General features: G+C 36.9%; 1 protein-coding gene across 1 annotated transcript in view; it reads right to left on the bottom strand.

The window, feature by feature from the left end:
• The window catches only part of PAPPA2 (pappalysin 2), a 642,477-nt gene that overhangs the window by 590,255 nt on the left and 26,441 nt on the right, over positions 1–25,781 (bottom strand). The window contains exon 5 of the mRNA XM_055111171.2: positions 956–1,021. The gene's annotated coding sequence lies outside the window, so the exon portion shown is untranslated. The remainder of the gene's footprint in view (positions 1–955; positions 1,022–25,781) is intronic.

The raw sequence follows: 25,781 nt of genomic DNA on the forward strand, positions 1-25,781 counted from the left end.
AGCAAGGAGAGGGCCTGAGGTAGGGAAGAACAATTGTTCTGAAAGACAGTTAATCACAGACAATCTGCTGGCATGACATCCTACTCCCAGATACCTTGTTCCACATGTAGCCCCACTAGAATGACCTTATCTACAAAGCCTCGCTAGTATGACCTTATAAAACTTCCCTCCAGATCCTGCCTCTTTGCAGACAGCCCCTTCTCTGCTGTGCTGCCCCTTGCTTCCTGGCAATGCACTTTCCCTCTAATAAATCTTTATTTCTTTCTCCACATCTGTCTTGATAAATTCTTTTACCACCTGCAATGCTGGCCCCAGCCAGTGGCACCCATGACAGATACTAAAAAGGATACAGATGGGGATGCATAGGGCAAGCTATGCGGGAAGGGGTACAAAGCTTTCATCCCTTTCCAGGTGCATCATCTTTCTAGCAGCCCCATGTGTCCAAAAGCTCTCTGAACCCCTTCCCTTAGGGTATTTTTTTTTTTGAGGCTGCACTTTGTGGCTGTGATCAATTAAGTCACTGGCTATAGGTGATCAACTCTACCTTCATTCCCTCTCCCCTCCTGTAGTGAGCCGAAAGTTTCAAATCTCTAATCACATGGTTGGATTCCCTGGCAATCCCCCTCATCTAGAGGCTATCCAGGAGCCCCCACCCATCACTCATCTCATTAGCATAAAATAAGACACATCACATTGGAGATTCCAAGGGTTTTAGGAGCTGTGTGCCAGAAAATAGGGTTGAAGACCAAATGGATATTCGTTATTATAAATCACAATATCTTAGACACAGAGAGAAGATAGGTAGGTAGGTAGGTAGATAGATAGATAGATAGATAGATAGATAGATAGATAGATAGATGATAGATAATAGATAGATGGATAGATAGATAGATAGAATTCTAAATACCGTAAGACAGTTTTATCATTGTTTTAAACCACATTAATTTAAACTTACCACTTTCTTTGCTCTCCATTTCTTTCTATACCTCTGATCTTCCATCCAGGGTAATTTTCCTTCAACCTAAGGAATACCCATTGAAATTTATTTTATTGTGATTATCTCTGTTTCTGTTGATCTGAAAATTTATATACTATTTTCTTATATCCAAAGGGTATTTTTGGTTTGTAGAGCTTATATTTCAGTTGTCGTAATTGTCAGCACCTTGAAGAAGTCATTCCACTGTTTTCTGGCCTGCAGATTTGTTGAGAATTCATTTGTAAATCCAATTGTTGCTTCCTTGATGGCAGCCTATCTTGTTTGTATAGCTGCTTTAAAGATTTTCTATTTGGTTTGTTTTATGCAATTTCTCTATGAAGTGTCTAAATGTACTTTTCTTTTTATTCAACTGCCATGGGATTCATTGGATTTCTGTGTATTGATGTCTTTCATCAGTTCTAAAAGTCTCAGCCATTATCTCTTCAAATATTTGTAAAAGATATTACAAAATGTCACTTTTTATGGCTGCTAGTTTTCTGGCCAATTTTTCAGGCTTGGCCTTTCTGTTTGTAAACACAGAAATATCACTGTTTTATAGACTGTGTCTGATAATTCCAATCTCCAGGTCTCTGGGGGTTTGTTTATGTTTCTTGATTTTTCTTCTGGTTTTCCCCAACTTATTTTGTCCCCTTGTTTTCTTTGATTATATGCTATATGTTTTATTTGAAAACATATGTATAGAAATTGTTATAGGCCACAAATAATATTATTTTCTCCTGAAAGTACTTTTATTTTCTTCTGCTAGGCTCCTAAAGTCTGGGAACATATTAATCCAAGTTCAAGAACAGAGATGTTTTTATGCTAATAAAATAAGTGGTCATCTTGGAAACCCCAAACATGTGATCCCAGACTCTGACTATTGCTCTCTTGACTACCCAAAATACTGCTCAGCCTATCAACTGCCAATGTCAAATAAGCAAATATCCTCTAGATGAAACTTCAGTGTTCCCAGACTTCCCTGCATCCTGCATGTCAATCCAGTAATTGTTTTATATATATATGCCTTTAGTTAGATGCCTTCAGTTACAGATATATGTATATGTATGTATGTATATAACATAACTAATATATATCTCTATACATATATATCATACATACACATACATACATATATATTAGTTGTGTCCAGTGGGAAGGTTTGTCCAAATTATCCAGTCTGATGTTACTGGCCTTTCCTTTCTTTCCTGTAACTAAACTTATCTTAATTTTGAGCTTCCATCCTGCTAGGTAGTAAGCGGAAATAATTTACACTTTCTAACTAAAGGCATCTTTGGCTATTTACTTTTATAATAGTAAATTCAGTCTCTTTTGAAAAAAATGTGTCTTTTGGGACAATATCAAGTGCTGTCTAATTTCTCCCCTCCCCCTGTACCCAAGATGTAATCAATTATACTTGAAAACTTATGAAGGAGCTCAGGAAATTTCACCCCCAAAATATAACATCCTTATATGTTGATTATTTTAAATTAATGGCCCTTGAAGGTCAGCAGATGCTTGAAGAGGTTCTATACTGATATTCCTTTATCTATTTTAAGACTAAACCAGGGGGATGGCAGCATTGAGAGGGAAATGAAGGATTCAACCAGGATTGGCTCAGAGCCAAGAGGGACTCATTAGTGCTGGGAAAAGATAAGTGGGAGATCCTCATTACCAGTGCGGATTACTGCAATCCTAGCTACAGGAGACCCCCACAGTTCTCAGAGGCCCTGAGATTAGTATAGGAAGTTACCTAGAGTCCATATGGCTTCATTGCTCTAGAAAAGGAATTCATGTTGGGTCTCCCCTACTTGCCAAGACCCAAAATGCTACAGTTTGGTGCCATTCTGAGAACAGAGCTAGAGTGCATCCTGCACTGGAGGCCAATAGCTCCTGCATCTCCACATCCTTGAGGCCAATCATCAACCTAACATGCTCACACAAAAGGCTGGAACAGCACAACCCCAGCTACACCAGGAATTACAACCATGACAATAGCACATGAGCCCATGAAGCACCCTGCACCCTAAGAAACGGGGGATTTAACACAGCAAGTAGACCATCCCCAACACTGAGGTAACCAACAAATGTGTCCCCCAAGGCCCAAAGACCAGCACATGTAGTATCTACCACCACTGAGGGGACCCCATCCACCTCAACCAGTGAAGACACCATGCATTATGTGCACCTGCCAGGGCAAAAGTATCAGTTTGCTCAGCACCCACCATTGCTAGTGATGACAACAACTCCATGACTGGCAGAGCTGCCATACATGCTACACACACACACACCAAGGGCCTGAGAACTGACCCATCTCTGTCCCCAGCAAAACCATACCACTACCTTAACAAACACCTGCAGTTCTTAGGACATTGAGGCACTCACAGACATCGCTGATATTTATTACAGCCAAAGAAATCACTTGGAGACTACACTACAGCACCCACCTAAAACCAAAGCCAAAACACTCTACCTAACTGATACTGTAGGAAACATCTGCATGAAAAAGTTTCCTCCACAAAAACTACTCCATAAAATTGTAATAAGCAGCTGTTCCACCAGATGCACAGATACCATTGAAGGGACACACACACACACACGAAAAAAAAAAACATAAAAAAGCAAGGAAAGATGACACCTTAAAAGGAACACGATAACTATGCGGGAACAACCCTAAAGAAAAGGGAATGTATGAAATGTCTGAGAAGGAATTTAAAATAATGATCTTAAGGAGACTCCATGAGATACAAAAAAAATACAGGTAGACAATTCAACAAAATCAGAAAAACAATACATAATCCGACTGAGAAATTTAACAGAAATAGATATCATTTAAAAAGAAGCAAACAGAAATCTCAGAAATGAAGAATTAAAAGAATGAAATAAAAAATATAATCAAGAACTTCAACCACAGACTAGATCAAGCAGAAGAAAGAGTTTCTGAACTTTAAGACAGGTTCAGAAAGTTTCAAAAGACAGGCCTTTTGAAATAACCCAATCAGACCAAAAAAGAAAAAAAGAATGTAAAAAGTCTGTAAGTCTACAGGACCTATGAGACACCATTAAAATAACAAATATTCACATTAAGGTAATTTCAAAAGGGAAATACATAGCAAAGGACAGAGAAAACCAATTTTATAAAATACCTGAAAACTTACTAAATCTTGACAGAGATAGGGACATCCAGATCAACGAAGCTCAAATAAAGTCAACCCAAAAAAAATCTCTCTGAAGCACACTATAGTCAAACTGTCAAAAGTGAAAGACAAAAAGAGAATTCCAGAAAAGAGCAAGAGAAAATTTTCAAGTCGTGTATAAAAGGATTTCCATTAAACTAACAGCAGAAATCTTACAGGCCAGGAGAAAACAGGTTGATATATTCAAAGTGCTTTTAAAAACAAAAAACAAAAAACTAAGCCAGGAACGCTTTACCTAGCAAGCTATCTTTCAGAAATGAAGGAGAAATAAAGTCTCTCTCAGACAACAAATACTGAGAGAATTCATCACTAGACTGGCCTCACAAGCAATGCTTAAGGGAGTCCCACATCTGGAAGTGAAAGAACAGTAAATACCATCATAAAAACACACAAATATATAAAATTCACTGCTATAGCAGACACATATGTGCAAGAAAAATAAATCAAACCTTATCACTATAGAAAGCCACCAAACCACAACAGAGAAGGAGAAAACACAGACACACAGACCAATGGTACAGAAGGGAGAACTGAGAAATAAATTCACTTATTTATAGCCACCTGATTTTCCACCAAGGTGCCAAGAACACACTTTGGGTAACTGATATCCTCTTCAATAAATGGTGTTGGGAAAACTGGACATCCATATGCAGAAGAATAAAGCTAGATTCCTATTTCTCATCATATACAAAAATCAACTCAAAATGAATTAAAAAATTAAATTTAAGACCTGAAACTCCATCTTCCCCCTCCCCTATGAAGAAGAGTATTTAAGCATATGTACCTCACTGGGTTGTTGTGTAAACTTCTAATTTAATTAAAGAATTAAATGTAAGACCTGACTCTCCATCTTCCCCTTCCCCTTTGAAGAAGGGTACATAAGCATCTGTGCCTCACTGGGTTATTATGTAATCATTCTCCTATGATTCCCCCATGCTTATGCAAATTAAATAAATTTGTATGCACATTAAATAAATTTGTATGCCTTTTACTAGAAGAAAACATAGAGAAAATGCTATAGGTCATTTGTTCTGGGCAAAATTTTTGTGGATAAGACCTAAAAAGCACAGGCAGCCAAAGCCAAAATAGACAACTGGGATTACATAAAATAAGCTTCTGCGCAGCAAAGGACACAATCAACAGAGTGAATAGACAACCTACAAAATGAGGTAAAATATTTGCAAACCATTCATCCAACAAGAGACAAATAGAATATACAAGGAACTCAACTAACATTTAAAAAAACAAATAATCTTATTAAAAGATGGGCAAAGGATCTGAATAAACTTTTCTCAAAAGAAGACCTACAAATGACCAACAGGTTATGTGAAAAAAATGTTCAACATCACTGATCATCATAAAAATGCAAATCAAAACCACAATGAGATATAATCTCACCTCACTTAGAATGGCAATTAGCAAAAAGACCAAAAAAACAACAAATGCTAGTGAGGATGAGGAGAAGGGCTAGTCTCAAACTCCTGGGTTCAAGCAATCCTCCCACTTCAGCCTCCCAAAGTGCTGGGATTATAGGCATAAGCCATCATGCCTGGCCATGAACACTTACACACTGTTGGTGGGAATGTAAATTAATAAATTCTTTATAGGAACAGTATGGCGGCTCCTCAAAAAACTAAAAAGAGAATGACCATGCAATCCAGCAATTCCACTAATGGGTATTTATCCCCCAAAAAAGGAAATCAGTATGTGAAAAAGACACCTGCATTCCCATGCTTACTGCAGCACTACAGACAATAGCCAAGACATGGAACCAACCTAAGTGTCCACCAATGGGTGAATAGATTTTTAAAATGTGGCACATATCCACATTGAAATACTATTTAGCCATTAAAAAATGAACTTCCGTCATTCACAGCAACATGGATAAGCCTGGAGGGCATCATATTAAGTGAAATAGGTCAAGCACAGAAAGATAAATACACTATATTCTCACTCATGTGGAAGCTTAAAAAGCCAATTTCATAGACGCAAAGGACAGAATAGTGGTTACTAGAGGCTGGGAAGGGTAGGGGAGAGAGAATGATAAGGAGAAGTTGGTTAACAGATACAAAATTACAGCTAGAGAGGAGGAATAAATTTTAGTTTTCTATAGCTCTGTAGGGTGACTATAGTTAATAATAATTTACTGCATATTTTCAAGTAGCTAGAAGATAGGATGTTGAATGTTTCCAACACAAAAAAATAATAAATTCTTGAGGTGATGAAAATGCTAGTTACCCTGATTTGGTCATTATACATTGTATACATGTATCATAATATCACACTGGCCAGGCATGGTGGCTCATGCCTGTTCAGCAATTTAGAAGACTAAGGTGGGAAGATCACTTAAGGCCAGGAGTTCAACACTAGCCTGAGTAACACAGTGAGATCCCTTCTCTACAAAAAATGTAAAAATTATCCAGGCATGTTGGCATGTGTCTGAAGTCCCAGCTACTCGGGAAGCTGAGGCAGAAGGATTCCTTGAGCCCAGGAGTTCATAATTACAATGAGCTATGTATAATGGTGCCATTGCACTCCAGCCTGGGCAACAAAGCGAGATCCCTTCTATTTAAAAAGAAAAAAAACCCACCGTATCCTCTAAATATGTGCAATTATTATGTGTCAATTAAAAAATTAGTTTCATAAATGATTTAACTGGCCAAAGAAAATACAACTGCTTTCCATTATCTCATTATCTATCCCAGAAAAAAAAGACTAAGGAATAAAACCACACCTGGAAGGACTTTTTCTCAAGATAATGTCTGCCCCACAGGACCATTCAAATTCCAAATAGAATTATTTACAAGTTAGTTTCTGTCTCCCTGGTCCATTCATTCTCCCTAATAATCATTTACTACTCCTCAAAGGAACTGTCTACAATCTCCATCTTCCCCTTCCCCTATGCAGAAGGGTACATAAGCATCTGTGCCTCACTGGGTTTTGTGTAATCATTCTCCTGTGATTCCCCCATTTAATGTGCTTATTTAATGTGCTTATTATTATTTAATGTGCTTATTCACATTAAATAAATTTGTATCCCTTTTATTCCTGCTAATCTGTCTATCATCAATTCATTTTAGCAGACTTAGACTCTAACCTTCAGAGGGAAAGTTTGAACTTCCCTCACTTAACATATTCTTAAATAAATGAGGGAGGCACGTTGAGTCCATGTATGTAATCTTCGGTTAGCCTCTGAAACTTACTGGCCTCCAATTCTGAAATGTACAGGTGATAAATTTCTTGGTCTGTTTTCTAGGTACAATCATTGTCTGCTGGCCACACCTTAGCTCTTTCTGAGGTTGCAGATGCTCTAAGTCTTAGCCACATCCTCCATCTTGCCCTTGGATTACACCATCAATCCAGGACCCTCTACGTTAGAGTCAACTTGTCTTTTGCCAAAACAGCCCCATAGCAGGCCCACCCATTCTGCACTCTGCTATCTTCTGTGTCACCACAAGGAGCACACTGGACATTCTTGATTTTCTCAAGAGACCGATGGGGACCGTGTTTCTTCCAATGTTCTTTTCTTATTCCTGCATCATGTTAGGGGTGGCCCTTTCTGAATGTGGATCAAATTGGAGAGGCCTCTCATCCACAGGGAATGCCTGAAGAAGCACATCACTAACTCTGATGTCCTCTGGTTTTCCTATACCTGTCTATTGTACCACTACCTCTTCTGATCCTCAATATTTGGCCCTGAGTGGAGCCTATATAGGGATGCTAACTTGTGACCTTTTCACCCAACCTATTTTCCTCTCCAGGTGTCCTATGTGAAAGCCTTTCTTCTCTTCCTAACTGGTGGAGGCTTCCAAGCCTTATATTCTATGTTTCCTCCACTTATAATAGAACTCGTATTTAGTGCTCTAAGCCTGGCTTTTAATACATAAAGAGAATTGTTTGCTTTATTTGTTCATGTTTTGTTTGTTTAGAAATATCTTTTCACCGGCCAGGTGCAATGGCTCACACCTGTAATTCCAGCACCTAAGGAAAACAAGGTGGGTGGATTGATTGAGCCCAGGAGTTTGAGATCAGCCTGGGCAACATGGCAAAACCTTGTCTCTATTAAAAAAAAAAAAAAAAAATAGAAAAACTAGCTGGGCGTGGTGATGTGTGCCTGTCATCCCAGCTACTTAGGAGGCTGAAGTGGAAGAATCGATTGACCCCAGTAAGTCAAGGCTGCAGTGAACCATGATGGTGCCCCTACACTCCAGCATGATTGACAGAGCAAGACCCTGTCTCAAAAAACAGAAACATATTTTCACACTTAGTGAATTCTTGCCATCAGATTAGTGTTTTTCCAGAGGCCCCCAAAAAGTCAGTTATGAACCTGCAAGCTGATTGACTCCTTTGTTCTAGATGGAATCTGCCCTCCCCTGTCCCTGAAGGGAGACAGCTTCTAGGCAACAAGATTCACAATTGATGAAAGTAATCTGAAGATATTTCAAGTGTAATAAGGTCAAAAATTTAATAACTACCATTGAGATGTGCAAAATATGCAAGGGTTTTTTGTTTTCTATAACTAATCCAATGTTGTTCCTGGGTACCCATCCCTGTGAGCAATTAAGGAAGACAGGGATAAGGTAAACTAGCCAATTTAAAGTAGCTCATTCTCTTCTGATTTCAAATTTTCTCTTTCAGTTTAAAATATTTCATTTATCTCTTTTCCCTATTCCTCCTCCCAAAATGCAACCTCTGGATTTAGTGGAATGCTTACATGTTCTCAAGCAGTAGAACTCAAGTGGGAAATCATTCCAGATGTTTCCACATCAAAATGAGACAATCAGCCAGACATGGTGGCTCATGCCTGTAATCCCGACACTTTGGGAGGCCGAGGAGGGAGGACCACTTGAACCAGGAGTGTGAGACCAGCCCTGGCAACATAGGGAGACCCCATCTCTACAAAAACTAAAATAAAATTAGCCAGATGTGGTGCTGCATGCCTAAAGGCCCAGCTACACAGGAGTCTGGGCCTTTCACTCTGGGTGACAGAGTGAGACCCCACCTGGAAAAAAAAAATGAAACAACCTCTTCAGAGTGAAAACAACAGAAGGAATTTGCCAAGTAAATAGATAGCCAGAGATGGTGCTCAGCTTCTATAGGATCCAGAAGTTTCTGTGTGCCCTGGGTAAAGATGCAGAAGATAGTTGATTAGCAGGATTGTCAATGCATCACTACAGAAGAGGCAGAGCAAAAAATGTGGTTGAGAACCTGTGGGCACATGGCCCAAGACAGAAGTCAGTTGGAAGGCACAGCCCTATCTTAGAGGACCAGAAAAGGCTACTCACATGGAAGCTGGCTAACCTCCTTATCAGTAATACCCAGACTGAGAAGGTGGACCAGGAGTTTCACCAGAAGCAGAGCTTGATAATAGAGGACACAGAAGAGCTAGGGTAAGGTATAAGGACCCTCTCACATCTGAGCCTTATGGTTCCCCTCACCAAATGATGCAGAATTTCTGTGGTCAACAATATCCAGGCACTATCTTGGGAAAGAAAAGATGTCAGAAAATTAGACAGACTGAGCATTTACCCAAAATGGACAGTTTTAAAGAAAGGAGACTCTTTACCTTGAAGAGAATGAGATACTCCTAATTAACAAGTTTATGTCCATTCTTCCCTGGAAGGTAGGTTCATGAAAATATTCAAATAATTTATAGAAACTAAAGATGCTACATATTTTGTAAAACCTAAAGCCTAGTATATAAATATCAAAGCCATTTCACATTTTTCAAATTTATTAGGAGTTGCAAAGTATTTGCTTATAATTTCTTTTATTTTTTCCACATCTATTGTTTATCCTTCTTCATCCTGAGTTTTGTGTATTTACATTTCCTTCCTTCGTTCTTGACAGGTTAAACTAGTAGCTTTTCTATTTAATAAAGTTTATTTTCAAGGAATTAGTTCTTATTTTGTATATTTATTCTATTTTTCTACTTTATTAATTGGTACTTTCATCTTTGTTTCTTTTGTTTAGATGTTAATTCAACATCTGAATTCAATATTAATTTCATTTAATTATTTTTTGTTTGATAATGAAAGTATGCATTTTTCATCTGAGTCCAGCTTTTTCACTTGGAGGATATAAAGAAAAATTGATTTCATTTCCATTCAGTCGAATCTTATTAGCACCCACTCTTGTAAATAATGTCATTTTTTTGCATTACAATCAAAAATGTGTTCTGAATTGTTTTTTATATTTTGGATTTATTTAAGGTTTCCTTTGTGACCTAACATATGGACAAAATTTGTAAATATTTTATGAGTGAGAAGAAACCGCATTCAATATCTGTTTGCTAGGAAAAGAACTAAAGAAATACATATGAATGAAAGGCTGGATGTGATGGCTCACGCCTGTAATCCCAGCACTTTGGGAGCCCGAGGCGGGCGAATCATGAGGTCAAGAGATCGAGACCATCCTGGTCAACATGATGAAACCCCGTCTCTACTAAAACTACAAAAATTAGCTGGATATGGTGGCACGCACCTGTAGTCCCAGCTACTCAGGAAGCTGAGGCAGGAGAATCGCTTGATCCCAGGAGGAGGAAGTTGCAGTGAGCCGAGAGGGCGCCACTGCACTCCAGCCTGGCGACAGAGTGAGACTCTGTCTCAAAAACAAACAAAAAAAATACAACAAGAACAACAACAAAAAAGACATACGTGTCAATTAGAGCAGTTTTATTCTATTTTTATTTCTCTATGGCTTTATATTTTTTTGTCTTCTTTATCACTCAAGGATCAAGAGAGGATAAAGATTTTCATTACTATTATATTTTCATGTGCTTTCTTCATTTTCCTGAAAAGAATCTTTTGGCTTGACTCATGCATTTCAGTTACATCTTCATTTTGATTATATTCTTAATCATTACAAGTGTTTTTTTGCCCTGAATTCAACTTTTTTGTTAAAAGATGGGGTCTTGCTCTGGTTGCCCAGGCTACAATGCAGTGGCACGATCATAGCCTAGCTCTCTGCAGCCTTGAAACCTTGGGCTCAAGTGATCCTCCGATTTTAGGCATAAGCCACTGTGACCAGCAAATTCAACCTTTTTTGGTATCATCAAGTTTTTTTGTTTTCATTGCATTTTTTTACACTGATACTTCTTTTTTTTTTTTTGAGACGGAGTCTCGCTCTGTCACCCAGGCTGGAGTGCAGTGATGCTATAGTGCAGTGGTGCTATCTCGGCTCACTGCAAGCTCCGCCTCCCGGGTTCACACCATTCTCCTGCCTCAGCCTCCCAAGTAGCTGGGACTACAAGCACCCGCCACCATGCCCTGCTAATTTTTTGTATTTTTAGTAGAGATGGGGTTTCACCGTGTTAGCCAGGATGGGGCATCTCCTGACCTCGTGATTTGCCTGCCTCAGCCTCCCAAAATGCTGGGATTTCAGGCTTGAGCCACTGCGCCCGGCCAACACTGATACTTTTAATTTCACAGGATCACTTTTAAAAACTCTGTCTCCTATAAACAGCATAAAGTTGTTTTTTATGCTACTTTTTTATACTACTAAAAAAGTCTACTTTTTACTTGATTTAAGTGAAATCATCTACCAGAGGAAAAGTAGAAGCTTTCACTCCTTTTAAATTATGCATGTGTATATGTGTGGTTATAGAGAGAGAATACATCTTAACTAGTATTCTTTCATGCTGCCTTGGTATTTTATTTGATTTCTAACTTTTATTATGTAGTTTCATTTATTTTGTTTGCTACCCACATCATCCTCTACCTAAGTAATTTGGAAGTTATAATTTATTTTCTGGTTTTTGTACTATTGGTAACCTTGACATTTTTAAGTTAATTCTGAAACATATATTTCTCAATCAGTTCCAGATAAAAAACAGTATAGGTTTAATACTCTCAATTTTTGGTCATGTTCTAAGATTTCATTTTATTATTGTCAAATTATTTTTGCATCGTGTAGCTTTTGTTTCAATAACCATAATAATTGCAGTCTGTTTGGGGCCTAAATATGTTTTTGCTTTACTGGACTTAATGTTGACAATTCATTGTTTATACCACATCTTCTCCAGTTATGCATGATTTCATATTTGGTTATATCCTTTGATTAGCTGGATTACAAATTCAAATAAATTTTTTCAAATAGTACAGCTCAAAGGATTTCTCTCTGTTACCATTACACTTTTAAGAAAACTCAGCCAGATGTAGAATTATTGGGTCACACCTTTCAGTCAAGTATCAATCAATACATTATTCTTCAGTGCCCACATTGTGTGAGTAATTGTGCTAGATACTAAAAATACACAAATGGTCCCTGCCCTCACAAGGATTATATTTAAAAAGCAATTTCAAGAGACTTAAATATTTCCAAGGTAGCATACAGAGTCAAAGGAATATGCAATAATTTAACCTAGTTTTGATTTAACCAAGTTTAAACAATGAGAGAGATATTCTTCAAAGAAGTGAGATTTAAGTCCAGACCTAGAGGATGAGTAGGAGTCAGTGGGTAAAGAATGAGAAGAAGAATGATAGAAAAGCAGACAAATGGTTTCATTTGGACAAAGGGCTTGAGGGAAAAACAGGAGAGCTCTTCCGAGATGAAGCAATGAGGAGCACATAATATGTAGAGAATTTAACATTTAAAAAGCTACTAAAGGCATGGCACAGTGGCTTACACCTATAATACCAGCACTTTAGGAGGCCAAGGTGGGTGGATAGCCTGGGGTCAGGAGTTCGAGACCAGCCTGACCAACATGGTGAAACCCTGTCTCTACTAAAAATACAAAAATTAGCTGGGTGTGGTGGAGCGCACCTGTGGTTTCAGCTACTCCGGAGGCTGAGGTGGGAGGACCGCTCAAGCCTGGGAGGTGGAGGTTGCAGTGAACCGAGATTGCACCACTACACTCCAAACTGTGTGACAGAGTAAGACCCTGTCTCAAAAAAAAAAAAACCTACTTAAAATTAGGCTACTCTTTATTAGCAGCATGGGTCAACCATCTTAAACAAGATCAGTGATAAAATACTTCTCCCCAGACTTCTAGTTCTAGATAGGACATGTAAAGAGCTTGAAAGTTGTCACTTGTCTGCAGTTAAAACAAGGAAAAGCTAGAGAAACTGAAAATCAATTATTTTTCTTGAATTGATGTGGGGCTCAGAAAATGATATTCCAAAGTATGGTGCTTTGGTGTGCTGAGCACTTATGAACTAAAGAAAATTAAAAGACCTTAGACTAGAGCCTCAGAACCAAGGACTTTCTAGCCTTCTCCTGTTCCTCCTCCTAAGCACAGAGCGAAATTGTCTTCCTTAGGTTCATTTATCTGAAGCTCCTCCAGAAAAACACAGTTACCCTCCACCCCCTACCTGAAATTTCATTATCTACCATATAGTAGACTGAGGAATGTAACCACACCTGGACAGACGTTATGACAAAATATTTTCTGTCTCTCATTCAAATTCCAAAGAAACAATTGCAAGCTAATTTCCATCTCCTGGGTCCAGTCATCCTCCCTAAAATTATTTATCACCCTTCAAAAATTGTCTTTCAAAGCCATCTTCCTCTTCCCCAATTTTCTTTCCCCTATGAAGAGGGTATATCAGCTTCAGCCATCTGGCCCTTCTTTGTGTAAAAAGAAGTAATTCAAAATCAAAGCTGAACTACTTACATGACAAGGGATTAATAACCAGAATATATAAGGAGCTCAAACCACTCTACAGGGAAAAAAAATCTAATAACCCAGCTTTAAAAATGGGTCAAAGATCTGAATAAACACTTCTCAAAAGAAGAAATACAAATGGCAAACAGGCATATTAAAAGGTGTTCAACATCATTGATCATCAGAGAACTGCAAATCAAAACTACAATGAGATATCCTCTCACCTTAGTTAAAATGGCTTTTATCCAAAAGACAGGCAATAACGAATGCTGGCAAAGATGTGGAGAAAAGGGAACCCTCCTTGTACACTGTTGGGGGGAACATAAACTAGTACAACCACTATCAAGAACAGTTTGGAGGTTCCTCAAAAAACTAAAATAGAGCTACTATATGACCCAGCAATCCGAGTGCTGGGTATATATCCAAAAGAAAGAAAATCTGTATTTCAAAGAGATATCTGCACTCCTATGTTTGTTGCAGCACTGTTTACAATAGCTAAGATTTGGAAGCAACCTAAGTGTTCATCAACAAATGAATAAAGAAAATGTGGTACATATACAGATAGAGTACTATTCAGCCAGAAAAACAGGAATGAGATCCTGTCATTTGCAACAACATGGATAGAACTGGAGATCATTATGTTAAGTGAAATAAGCCAGGCACAGAAAGACAATCATTGCATGTTCTCACTTATTTGTGGAATCTAAAAATGAAAACAATTGAACTCAGGGTCATAGAGAGTAGAAGGATGGTTGCCAGAGTCTGGGAAGGGTGGGAAGGTTTGGGAAAGAAGTAGAGATGGTTAATGGATACACAAAATAGAAAGAATGAATAAGACCTACTATTTGACAACATCACAGGGTGACTATAGTCATAATAACTTAATTGTACATTTAAAAATAACAGAGTATAATTGGATTGTTTGTAACACAAATCATAAATGCTTGATGGAATGGGTACTCCATTATTTATGATCTGATTATTTCACATTGCATGCCTGTTTCAAAACTCATGTACCACAGAAATATATACACCTACCATGTACCCACAAAAAATAAATATTAAAAATAAATGAAACAAAGAAAGAAAATCAAAGCTATTGGAACTTTACATTATTTTGAGTCTTAAAGGAATGTGATTATGAGACCTGAGTCATATGACAGGCGATTGTAACCTAAGCAGCTGTAACCTAGGCAGCTATAACCTTTGTTCTTCTGATTATAGATATACATCTCTTACACAAAGTCCTTATGACTATCACATTGCCTAAAATAAAATGTTAAAGATACCCTTCTATGTTGGAAAGGAAAATAAAACAAGCTAAAGCAAATTAAATTACTGTAACTCATAAACTAGCCTTGTATGGAAAATGCTGTCATTCTGTTCAATTTTTTGCTCTCTGCCTATAGAAGCAATGCTTTAACTTTTCAGCTTCTTAGTGCTGATCCCATTTATTTGGCTTCTGTGTTACTGAGATGTCCATTCACAGCATTGTGTTTGAATAAAATCTTTTAAACTAGATTCTCATCCTTTCAATTATTTCTTACTGACATATGGCTCCTGTGCTTCTGCACATTACTAAATTTGTATGCCTTTTCTCTTGCTAATCTGTCCATTATTAGTTCATTTCAGTGAACCTTCAGAGAGTAGAGGGAAAGCCTTCCTTTTTCATCCCTACACAGGACAAATCACAACCCAAAAATGTGGAGAGAGACACAGCTGAAATCTGCACATCTAAATAAGCAGAAGCTGCTGGAGCCATAACATAGTAGAAACATTTAAATGCTTATTTGGGTGAAATGCCAGAGTCTGAGTGTGGACTGGCACAAGAATGAGAGGCTCCTGAGGGCCACAATGTTGGAGGGATCCTCATATTTTTATAAGTTTTGGCTCTAGAAATCTTACCACATTCTCATAGTAAACGCACAGGAAAGATCCCCTGTGGCTCTAGCAGGATGGAGGGAAGAGGGGAGACTAATCATATAATCCAGAACATTCTCCAGAAAAAGGCCTAGTCTCCAGGGGAAAAGACTTCCAGAGACTTATCCTATCCATGACAACTCCAGTCCCATTCACTCTTGCTAGCTCATGTAAGGGTGGAAAAAAGCTAAGAGACATTTGTGAAGGTCATGGTCCAGGGACATCATTATACAAAAGACTGAAATTTAATTATAAGATTATAGAAATTCTTCTTCTCATCACTTCTCAGCCTTTTGGCTAAGATCAAGTGTAGAAATTCTTCTTCCCCATGCGTTATACCACACTCACAGGGCTCCAGTGTGATCACAGTGAATCACAATTGAAAGAGATCCAAGGCCAAGACTTTTTCTGAGGAGACTACAGGAAAGTCCAGAGAAAACAGGGAAGATTAAAACAGGGACATAGAATTTGAAGCTTCTAGAATCTATAACTACAACAAATATTAAGTACACCCCAACTGCTAGCCAGATTAACAGAAATGCTCATACTAAAGACCTTCTACCTCATTTCCTATCGCCTGAAACATAACATTTAATTTCAGCAAAAAATTACAGGGCATACCAAACAAACAAGAAGAAAAAACAATCTGAGGAGACTGTAGGAGCTAAAGGAAAGCTTCTCTTCCATTCTGTCTGAAGTTTTACTGAAATAAACTAACAATAAACAATAACATGAAAAAAGTACAAATTTATTAACATGCATAAGCGTGGGAGCCATACAAAATATGAGACTCAAAGTAGAACCAGATGATTGAAGCTTAAATAACATCTTTATGCGGGGGAGTGAAGTTAGGGGTTGTAGGCAGTTTTACAGGAATTGTAAATAATTTTTAGAGGAAATGAATGAGCCCAAAGAACAGTCAGTTGTTTGTAAATGATTCTCTTTGCACAATAAATGGAAACTAAGGACAAGCAATATCTTGTGGACTAGATACACAAAAATGAGGGGCAGAACTGCACTATGAACAAAGGTTGTCTGATTGTGCAGATACAGTCTCACAGGTAATTTCTCAGCGCTCCCCTCAGAAAAATAGATGAAAAATCTTTCTGGATGTGTTCTCTTCTCTTCTTCTTAGTTAATCTTTTTCTATTATTTAATGAGATGTCTAGGGAGAGAGTTTTAAAACAATTACACTTCTTTTGGAAAGAAGTTTCCTCAGTCAGATAAAGAAATTCCAGATTGAGCTCCTCCCTGCACTGAGTGGTGGGTATAGGAAACAAAAGAAGGTTATAAAGTTTTTGGTTCTGAGGTAGCCTCTAAGACTGTCTAATTTTCTTTAATTCAATAATGCTCAGCATACTGAGCACCATACTTTTGGGTATGATTTTCTGGGCCAAACAAGACAAAGCAAGCAATGGAACCACACTCAGATATAATACAAATTTTGAAATTCTCAGACAGGCAATTTAAAATAATTATATATGCTAAAGACATATATAATTATATGTCTGATGGAAAAACTAGACAACCTGAAGGAACATATGGGTAATGTAAGCAAAGTGATAGAAACCGTAAGAATCAAAAGGAAACGCTAGAAATCAAAGACACTGTAACAGAAATGAAGAATGCTTTTGATGGGCTGATTAATCTGGACATAGCTGAGGAAATAATCAGTGAACTTGAAAATAGGTCAATGAAAACATCCCAAACAAAAATGCAAAGAGATAAAGAATGAAAAAAAACCCAGAACATCCAAACTGTGAGACAATTTCAAGAAGTGTAAAATATGTGTAATTGGAATACCAAAGGGAAAAGAAAGATAAAGTGAATCAAAAGAAATATTTGAAGTAGTAATGGCCAAGAATTTTTCAAATATAGTGACAAACACTAAAGCACAGTCAGAAAACTCAGAGAACACCAAGCAGGATACTTTTAAAACTACTAGGTATACCATATTTAAGCTGAAGAAAAACAAAGACAAAAGGAAACATCTTGAAAGAAAACAGATTTAAAAATAAAACCTTATTTATAGAGAAAGAAACATAAAAATTAAAGTAGACTGCTCATCAAAAATCATGCAAGCAAGAAGAAAGTGGAAGGAAATATTTAAAGTGTTGAAAGAAAAAAAACCAACAATCTCGAACTCTATATCCAGTAAAATTATCAGTAAAAAGGAAAGAGAAATAAAAGTTTTCTTAGACAAACAAAAACTGAGGTAATTTATCACCACCCAACCTGCCCTGCAAGAAATGTTTTTAAAAATTATTTAGGAAGAAGAAAAATGGTATAGGTCAGAAACTTAGATCACATAAACAAAAGAATAGCATCAGAGAAGAAATAAATGAAGGTGAGATAAAATATTTTGTTTTACTTGTTTGTTAATTACTCTAAGAGATAACTTTGTTAAAAGTGATAGTAACAATGTATTGGGTAATTACTACACATAATAGAAAAGTAAAATAAATGGCAGTGATGTCATAAGAAATGAGAGAAAAAAATTAGGAATACAGTAGTCCCTCACATCTCCATTCAAGGTTTCGCTTTTTGCAGTTTCACTTACCTCAGTCAACTGCAGTACAAAAATATTAAATAAAAAATTCCAGAAATAAACAATTTATATGACTTAAATTGCATGTCATTCTGAGAAGCATGATGAAATCTTGCACCACCCTGCTGCTTCTCACCTGGGAAGTGAATCATCCCTTTGCCCAGTGTATCCATGCTGTATACACTAGCCACTTGTTAGTCATTGTCTGCTCCTGACATTCAACCATTAACATCAGTATGGCTCAATGATGCAGAATCATCCACACCAGGTATTATCCTCCTCCTCCTTCTGATGTATTGTCAGAAGGTCAATTGTAGCCTAATGCTACAAAGCCTATGTCATCCATCTCACTTCATCTCATCACATAGGTATTTTATCATCTCACATTTTCATCACAAGAAGAAGCATGAGTAAAATACAATAAGATATTTTGAGAAAAAGAAAGAGCACATTCATCTAACTTTTATTACAGCATATTGTTATAATTGCTCTATTTTATTGTTAGCTATAGTTATTAATCTCTTACTGTGCCTACTTTATAAATAAAATTTTATCATAGGTATGCTTGTATAGAAAATAACATGGTATATATAGGATTCAGTACTATCTGCAGTTTCATGTATCTGCTGAGGGTCTTGAAATGTAGCCTCCACGAATAAGGAGAAACAATTGTATTGTTATAAGGTGCCTGCACTATATGTGAAGTGGCATAGTATTATTCAAAATGGACTTAGATTACCTAATAATGTATATTGCAAATTCTAGGGCCACCACTAAAAAAATTAAAAAGAAGTATAATTGACATGCTAAGAGATAAAATGGAATAATATAAAATAGTCAACCAGAACTAGAGAAAGCAGAACTAGAAGAGGTAAGAAATAAAAAACAAATGCAACAAATAGAAAATGTAAACACAGGAAAGATAATTAATTCAACTATATCAATAATCACTTGTGTGAATTATATAAATACACCAATTGAAGACAGAGACTATCAGAGTGGATAAATAAACAAGACCCAATCATATGTTGTCTACAAGATATTAAATTTAAAGGGTCAGGTAAACATAAAAGGATGGAGAAGAGTACACCATGCCAGTAGTCATCAAAAAAAAAAAAAAAAAAAAAAGCTGGAGTAGCTACATTAATTTTGGACAAAGCACAGAACAAGAAAAATTATCACAGATAAAGAGAGACATTACATAATAATAAAGAGGATAATTTTCCAAGAAGACATAATCCTAAACATATACAAACCTACAACACAGCATCAAAAAAATAAGAGGTAAAAGTGGATAGATGTAAAAAGAGAAATAGACAAATACACTATCACAGCTGTAAACTTCAATACATCTCTTTTGATGATTGACAGATTAAGCAGACAGAAAGTCAGTAAAGATATAACTAACCTGAACAGCACTGTTGATCAACTTGATCTAACTGACATTTGTAGAATAATCTACCCCAAAACAGAATAATGCACAGTCTTCTCAAGTTTACATGTAACATTAACTAAAATAGAAAACAATCTTGGCCATAAAACACACCTTAACAAATATAAAAGAATAGAAATCATGCAAAGTATATTCTCAAACCACATTGGAATTAAACTGTAAGTCAATATTAGAAAGATAACTGGATGATCCCCAAATACTTGGAGATCAAACAATATACTTCTAAGTAACACAGAGATCAAAGAAGAATTCTCAAGAAAAAATTTAAAATATTTTTAACTAAATGGAAATTAAAATACAACTTATTAAAATTCTTAGTATACTGCAAAAACAGTGCTTAGAAGGAAATATATAGTACTAATGCATATATTAGAAAAGAAGAAAGATCCAGAATTGATAACCTAAGTTTCCACTTCAGGAAACTAGAGTAAGGAGAGCAATTTATGCCTAAAGCAAGCAGAGTAAAAGAAATAATAAAAGAGCAAAAATTAATAAAATTAAAAATGGGAGAACAATGAGAAAATCAACAAAACCAAGGGCTGGTTCTTTGAAAAGATCAATAAAATTGATCAATCTCTAGCTAGGCTCACCAGGAAAAGAAGATAGAAAAAATAAGTTATCAATATTAAATATCAAAGAAAGATCATCACTATCAATCCCCTAAACATTTAAAAACTTCTAAAGAAATAGTATGAAAAAAGAGAAATAGTATGAACAACTCTATGCTTGTAAATATTTTTTATTTTTATTTTAGAGATGGGGTCTTGTTTTGTTGGCTAGGTTGGTCTTGAACTCTTGGCCTCAAGCAATCCTCCTGCCTCAGCCTCCCAAAGTGCTAGGATTATAAGCATGAGCCACCGTGCCCAGCTAATGCTTGTAAATTTGATAACTTAGATGAAATAAATCAATCCATTTAAAGACACCCACTACCAAAAATTGCATAAGAAAAGTTAGATAATTGGAATAGGTCTATGTATACCAAATAAATTAAATCAGTAATTAGTAACCTTTCAAATAAGAAAGCACTGGGCCCAGATGTTTTCACTTGTGAATTCTACCCAACAATTAAGAAAGGAAGAAATTGAAAGAGTCGGGATGATCAGGGAATCATCCAATTCTCTACAATCTCTTCTGGAAAATTCAAGTGATGGAAATTTTCTAGCTCATTCTGTAAGGCCAGTATTACCCTAATACCAAAACCAGATAGACATTACAAGAAAGGAAAACTACACACACATATCTCTCATTAACACAAACACAAAAATTTCAACAAAATATTAGGAAATTTAATTCAATAGTGTATATAAAGAATTACATACTAAAACCAATGACTTATTCCAGGTAGGCAAGGCTGGCTCATCATTGAAAAATAAAAAAATGTAATCTATGATATCAGTAGCTAAAGAAGAAAATTAATATAACTTTAGCATTTGATCCAGAGAAAGCACTTGACAAAATCCAATACCCATTTACAATTTTTAAAACTCTCAACAAATTCACAATAAATGGGAACTTCCTTAATTTTATAAGTAATATCTACAAAAGACACTTAAAATTATAGGTCTCTATGAAGTTTGGTGAGGTCCTCAAAAAAAAAGAAAAAATTACAGGTCAGGCATGGTGACTCACTCCTGTAATGCTAGCACTTTGGGAAGCTGAGGTAGAAGGATTATTTGAGGCCAGGAATTCAAGACCAGCCTGGGCAACAAAGTGAGACCCCCTTCTCTGCAGAAAAATTTCAAAATTAGCCAGGTATGAAGGCGTGTGCCTATGGTCCTAGCTACATGGGAGGCTGAGGCTGGAGGAGCATTTAAGCCCAAGAGGTTGAGGCTGTATGAACTATGTTCATGCCACTGCATTCCAGCCTGGCCAACAGAGTGGGACCCTGTCTTAAAAATAAAAATAAAAAAATATGCTGAAAGGTGAAAAACTGAATGTTTTTACCCTCAGATCAGGAGCAAGGCATGAAGGCATGAATGTCCTATCTCACCATCATATCGGAGATGTACCTATTTGACATTGTATGGCAGGACCAACCGACTACAATATGACAAGAAAATGAGATAAAATACATACATATTGTAAAGGAAGAAATAGAAAACTCTGTCTTTTTTTTGCAAATGACATAATTGCAGATATAGAGAATCCCAAAGAACACACACACACACACACACACACACACTACTTCTGGAACTAATAAGTGATTATAGCAAGGTTTCAAGATACGAGGTTAACATATAAAATTAAAATGTATAAAATTAAAATTCATATATATAATTGCTGTCCTGTATACCAGAAATGAACAATAGGAATTAAAAATTTTTTAACCATTTGAAATAATTACAACAAAATTGAAATACTTGGGTGTAAGTGTAACAATTTATGTAATTTATGTGCAGTCTATATGTGGAAATTACAAAATTCTGTGAAAAAAAATTAAAGGCGACCGAAAAGAGTTTGAAAAAAAAACCTTTAACAAAAAAACACAAAAAGTCTAACTTAATGGAGAAATATTCTATGTTCATATATTAAAAGACTCAAAATTGTTAAGATTTCTCCTAAAATGATCTATAGATTCAGTGTAATTTCAATCAAAATTCCTGCAATCTATATTGTAGATATTGATGAAATGATTCTAACTTTTTTTTAAAGTCTTTCTTTTTTTTTTTTTTTTTTTTTGAGATGAAGTCTCACTCTGTTGCCCAGGCTGGAGTGCAGTGGCGCAATCTCGGCTCACTGCAAGCTCCGCCTCCTGGCATTCTCCTGCCTCAGCCTCCCAAGTAGCTGGGACTACAGGCGCCCGCCACCACACCCGGCTAACTTTTTGTACTTTTAGTAGAGACAGGGTTTCACTGTGTTAGCCAGGATGGTCTCGATCTCCTGACCTCGTGATCTGCCCGCCTCTGCCTCCCAAAGTGCTGGGATTACAGGCGTAAGCCACCGTGCACGGCCATGATTCTAACATTTATACGAAATGACAAACAAACCTATAACAGCAAAGACAATACTGAAGAAGAACAAAGTTGGAGGATGCACACTCTCTGATTTCAAGTCATTCTACAAAGTGACTAGTAACCAAAACAGTGTGATATTGGGAGAAAAAAAAAAATAGACACATAGATCAATGGAACAGAAACAACAGAGCCCAGAAATATGCCCACACAAATATCATCAACTGATATTTGACAAAAGAGTAAAGGCAATCGAATAGAGAAGTCTTTTTAACAAATGGTGCTGCAACAATTTAATGTCCACATGTAAAAATAATAAACCTAGACACAGACCTTACACCTTACATAAAAATTAACTCAAAATGGATCATAAAATGTAAAACACAAAACTATATAACTCCTAGAAGTTAATATAGGAGAAAATATAGGTGACCTTTGGTTTGGCAATGAAATTTTTGATAAAACACCAAAAGAATGGTCCATTTAAAAAGTTGATGCATTGGACTTCATTAAAATTTAAAACTACTGCTCCATGAAAGACACTGTTAAGGGGCTAAAAAGATAAGTTAAAGACAGGAAAAATATTTGCAAAAACACATTTCTAAGAAAAGATTTGTATTCATAATATATGAAGAACTCCTAAATGCAACAACAAGAAAACAACTGTATTTTTTAATGGGCAAAAGATCTAAACAGACCCCTCTCCAAAGAAGGTACAGAGGCTGGGCGTGGTGGCTCAGGCCCGTAATCCCAACACTTTGAGAGGCTGAGTGGGGTGGATCACCTGAGGTCAGGAGTTCTAGACCAGCCTGGCCAACATGACAAAATCCCATCTCTACTAAAAATACAAAAATTAGCCAGGCAGGATGGCAGATGCCTGTAATCCCAGCTACTCAGGAGGCTGAGGCAGGGAAAAATGCTTGAACCCGGGAGGCAGAGGTTGCAATGAGCCGAGATCATGCCACTGCACTCCAGCCTGGACAACAGAGCAAGGCTCTGTCTCAAAAATAAATAAATGAATAAATAAATAAGTGAATAAATAAATAAATAAATGAAAAAATTAAAATACTTCTGTTCTAGGATCCTTTCCAGAATACATTATGTTTAATCATCATGTTTCCTCAGGATCTTTTGGATGTGACAGTTTCTCAGACTTTCCTAGTTTTGGTGACCTTTACAGCTTTGAGAAGTACTGGTCAGTTATTGTAAAGAATGTTCCTCAACTGGAATTTGTTTGATGTTTTTCTTATGATTAGACAGGGTTTATGGGTTTTTGGGAGCAAGACCATAGAGGTAAAGTCACATTATATCAAAGACACTTGCTAGCAATATGACTTGGGTGTTGAGACTTTGATCACCTGGCTGAGGTAGTGTTTGTAAGGTTTCTACACTGTAAGGTTTCTTCTCCCCATCACCCCTCTTCCCATACTGTATTCTTTGGAAAGAAATTACTACGCACAGTCCACACTTAAGGAGTGAGGAATCATGTTTCACCTCCATGAGGTGGGAGACTTTAACACCCCACTGTCAATATTAGACAGATCAAAGAGACAGAAAATTAACAAGGATATCCAGGACTTGAACTCAGCTCTGGACCAAGCAGACCTAACAGACATCTACAGAACTCTCCACCCCAAATCAACAGAATATACATTCTTCTCAGCACCACATTGCACTTATTCTAAAATTGACCACATAATTGGAAGTAAAACACTCCTCAGCAAATGTAAAAGAAAGGAAATCATAACAAACAGCCTCTCAGACCATAGTGCAATCAAATTAGAACTCAGTACTAAGAAACTCACTCAAAACCACACAACTACATGGAAACTGAACAACCTGCTCCTGAACAACTACTGGGTAAATAATGAAATGAAGGCAAAACTAAATAAGTTCTTTGAAACGAATGAGAACAAAGACACAACATACCAGAATCTCCGGGACACAGCTAAAGCAATGTTTAGAGGGAAATTTATAGCACTAAAAGCCCACAGGAGAAAGAGGGAAAGATCTAAAATAGACACCCTAACATCACAATTAAAAGAACTCGAGAAGCAAGAGCCAACAAATTCAAAAGCTAGCAGAAGACAAGAAATAACTAAGATGAGAGCAGAACTGAAGGAGATAGAGACATGAAAACCCCTCAAAAAATAAATAAATCCAGGAGCTGGTTTTTTGAAAAGATCAACAAAATAGACCACTGCCAGACTAATAAAGAAGAAAAGAGAGGGCCGGGCGAGATGGCTTATGCCTGTAATCCCAGCACTTTGGGAGGCTGAGGTGGGCAGATCACGAGGTCAGGAGATTAAGACCATCCTGACTAACACGGTGAAACCCCGTCGGTACTAATAATACAAAAAATTAGCAGAGCGTGGTGGTGGGCACCTGTACTCCCAGCTACTCGGGAGGCTGAGGCAGGAGAATGGCGTGAACCCAGGAGGCGGAGCTTGCAGTGAGCCAAGATCGTGCCACCGTACTCCAGCCTGAGTGACAGAGCAAGACTTCGTCTCAACAAAAAAAAAAAAAAAGAAGAAGAAAAGAGAGAAGAATCAAATAGATCCAATAAAAAATGATAAAGGGGATATCACCACTAATCCCAGAGAGATACAAACTACCATCAGAGAATACTATAAACACCTCTACTCAAATAAACTAGAAAATCTAGAAGAAATGGACAAGTTCCTGGACACATCCACCCTCCCAAGACTAAACCAGGAAGAAGTCAAATCCCTGAATAGACAAATAACAAGTTCTGAAATTGGGGCAGCAATTAATAGCTTACCAACCAAAAAAAATCCAGAACCAGACGATTCATAGTCAAATCCCACCAGAGTTACAAAGAGGAGCTGGTATCATTCCTTCTGAAACTATTCCAAACAATAGAAAAAGAGGGACTCCTCCCTAACTCATTTTATAAGGCCAGCATCATCCTGATACCAAAAGCTGGCAGAGACACAACAAAAAAAAAGAGAATTTCAGGCCAATATCCCTGATGAACATCAATGTGAAAATCCTCAATGAAATACTGGCAAACCAAATCCAGCAGCACATCAAAAAGCTTATCCACCACGATCAAGTTGACTTCATCCCTGGGATGCAAGGCGGGTTCAACATATGCAAATCAATAAACATAAT

Source organism: Pan paniscus, chromosome 1, assembly GCF_029289425.2.
Source record: "Pan paniscus chromosome 1, NHGRI_mPanPan1-v2.0_pri, whole genome shotgun sequence".
Classification (NCBI taxonomy): domain Eukaryota; kingdom Metazoa; phylum Chordata; class Mammalia; order Primates; family Hominidae; genus Pan; species Pan paniscus.